We start from the raw sequence: 3583 nt of genomic DNA, 5'->3' as shown, positions 1-3583 counted from the left end.
AAGTTTGTTGAAACGTGAAAATTGTATATTTTGAATTGCTTACAGACTGCGGACCAGCGATCAAGTCAGATGGTCGAATATGTTTACTTAAGTAGTGTGTACTTCAGTTAAGAGGCGCGGTTAAAATGTGATAAGACTACTGAGGCAGATAGCTCATTAGAGCAATCGCCCGGCAAGCGGTAAACTCGGGTTCAATCCCCCCGGTTAGGTTCGGTTAGAAGCGTTAGAAAAGCGAAAGCGCCTAAACGGTAATCCTGGTGGATTCAACCAGGGTTGCCAACCGACCGGTTTTTGGCCGGCCTAACCGGTTTTTTAATACCTAGGTCGGCTGCCGGTTTTGCATCAAACCGGCCATATAAAAAGGCCGGTTATTTTATTTATCATAAATAAATGTATGTTGTCAATGATTTATCACTATACTTTATTATTCTTTTCTACCAAGTTGCTAATGCAATAACCTTTTTTGTTGTCATATGGTAGGACTGCACGACTGCCCAGTGTCGAGCTGCCGACTGACAGCAGCTGATTCCAGACGTACATGTCCATTATTCATAAATAATATTTGATAATGACAAAATAATAATGATTAGGTATACATTTTATCTGTATGATAATAATTTTGTTATTTCTAAATGTTATAACCAATGTAAGTTCAAAATATTTTATATTTAACATATAAAATTTATTTAAAGCCGGTTATTTTAAATTTGATAGTTGGCAACCCTGGATTCAACAGGGAGCTACAGGAGACCTATGAGACGAGTTGGGGGTAGTTCTTCCAAAAAATGATAACGCGTGATAAGAAAAAAATGTTACATAACCTATAAAATGTGTAATACTACAGATAGTACCAACATCGATTTTACCAAAAACCCGCCAAGAGAAATTTCGTATTTTAATATCAAAAACATTGCCTTTAGTTAGGTTCTTATCTTTATTGCAAATTGTAGTTAGATCTTTATCAATTATCTAATTTAAATCGTATACACTATACACGTAAAATCCATAATAAATTACATTATATTATAGTATATACCTATCATATAAGTACATGTTATAATTTAATATTATTTGGTATAAAATAATAATAATTTTATTAAAATTTCCCTCAAATTGTTTATATTACTATTTAAATAAAACATTATTTTTACTTTTTACCTAAATTAGTTGACGATTACAGAATTTGGCTGTCAAGTATAAATTAGTTTTACCACATCTTACATATGTATTCTGTAGTTAAAGAATACAGGTAGGAGCTTATAAGCTTTGTCTTCAATCTTGTCTTTTAGAAGATATATTATTAACAAAATTTGGTACCTAAAGGATATATTAGAGCAAGATAACGAAACATATGACACTTGTAGTTTAAATACCTTACATGAATAACTAGAACAAAACACATATTTAATTTTCAAGTTTCCACATAAATCAATATATACATTATAAGGTTATAGTCCAAAGTGAATCTTTTGCCAGATAAAGACTCGTGAAGAGAAAAAAATTGTTGTACGGCCCCTTTTGCATGGGATAATAGGTAGATAATACGAATATGGCATAATATAAAATTACTGTAAACTAGATTTAACAATTCTGTTGTATTAATAAAAATGATCAAACTAGGGTCGTAATCGTATAAACGTCATACTCAATAAATATATAATGTAATTTAATAAAAACTTGCTTTTATGTTGGTAAGATTATCAAATCAGACTGATCGGTATTAAAATACCTTGCAAGACTGAATGTTATTTATAATCAATTAGTAGGTTTTTAAAAAAATTATTATTAATCACTTAATATTTTACAGAAATTAGATTATATTAAGCTACTCTGGGTATATATTTTTATTATATAAACCAAACTAAACAATATGAATTTGTTCTGAAATAGTTATTCATATGATTTAAAAATATGATACAATTTTTGGTCAATATAAATTTGCAAATTTACAATTATCTCTTGATTTGAAAATGTCCTTGTTTGTTAGAAGATTGCATAGCCCATATTTTATTAATCTATGTACTTATTCATTTAATATGGCCATTTACTTAGCGATAACCAAGTCTCTACGGTGAATTTAAAGTTTTAATACCACACAAAAGTATTCTGAATATTTTAGTGTATAACAGCTTGAGGATTTTATTTATCTCTTTAAGACACGTCTAAACAAATTTGTGTTGTTATTTATTGTTTCATTTTTTTCTTATAATTACTACATCTTTAAAAATTTGTATTAAAGTCTATTCATGATTCTATTATTTTAGTTAAATTTCTTAAGTAGAATAAAAAAAAACATGCTTTCCTTTAATCACACTTTATAATTACATTAAAATACAATAAAATAAAGGAAGTAAAATATAAAGTAGAAATAAAGCAAGTATGCTGTATAATTTTCTCTTGTCCTTGTTTGTTGCTGTAAAATAATTTTTCATTCCACGTACGGGCCAGGGGCTTTCAATATTAGGTCGCTTACCAGACCACCAACTTCTTTGCGCTATACCGTACCGATCAGTCTGCATAGTGTAGTGAAGTAAATAGCTCAACTGGAATTGGGAGGGTTCACCTGCGCAGAAACCAGAGGCTATGAGGTGAAAAATGTGTTTATTGTGTAATATGAAGTGTGTAGAGGTCTTGTGAACTATAATTAATAACTAAATAAATAAAACTCAAACTAGATAGTAATAAATAATAATAATGAGCTGCTGGCCAACACAGCTACCCTAGCTTAAATAAAACTAAAAACAGACAAACAACAATAATATTATAAAATTAACAACTTTTTGTACAATACTGGTAATTTGTCTAGGAACTATGTGCTAACATTATCACTGTTGACTAGATTTTTAAGTTGACTAGTAACCCCAATCAAACAATCGTTGCACAATATTTTACTGCAATTAGTGCAGTTAAAACACTCAAAAACAAAATTAGTTTGCAACTTTTTAAATATAAGGGTCGGAAAACCGAACAAAGTGAACAAACCGTGAATAGTTAAATTAGTAATTTATGAATAATTACACCAGAAATCGCATAATATGACAATTGATACACATTAATGCGAGCGTATCAAATACTCATCACATAAATGTTGATCTACCCTTGGTATGGTACAAAGATCTTAATTAAATAACTGCAAAACTTCTTCAAACGATTGTACTGTTCCATCCTTTATAAATTAGGTATGGTACCCTAGTGTATAATATATATTTTTCTGTTCTAGGAACTTGCTTTCTGTTGTAGTTAAATAATTTTTGGATTAAGTCCTGCCGTTTTACGGTGGACAATATTGACATAAAGCTTTTTTTTAATTATTTTAATTAATACTCTGATAATCAGATAGTATAAAAATCTATTAGAAATTAGAATACCTACTTAGGTATATCCATATTTCATTTAGATCTTTTAAAATTATATTTTCATAGATCCATAGATTTATAAGAATTTTTGATACTGCACATTTCCAAACATAAGTAAAATTAAATGTCTAAAGTGATGCTGTAAGATACTAGTGTAAAGTAATAAAATATTTTTGTACAAGCCTGGCAAAGACTTGGCTAATTATCTTTTACCTCGATTGCCTTTG

This window comes from Adelges cooleyi, unplaced genomic scaffold (assembly GCF_023614345.1).
Source record: "Adelges cooleyi isolate 19-005CV unplaced genomic scaffold, UGA_ACOO_1.1 ACOO_flye_CR_arks_rails_tigmint_CR_PRNA_667, whole genome shotgun sequence".
Lineage (NCBI taxonomy): Eukaryota > Metazoa > Arthropoda > Insecta > Hemiptera > Adelgidae > Adelges > Adelges cooleyi.
The sequence above is the reverse complement of the archived record's forward strand: the minus strand, read 5'-3'. Positions refer to the sequence as shown.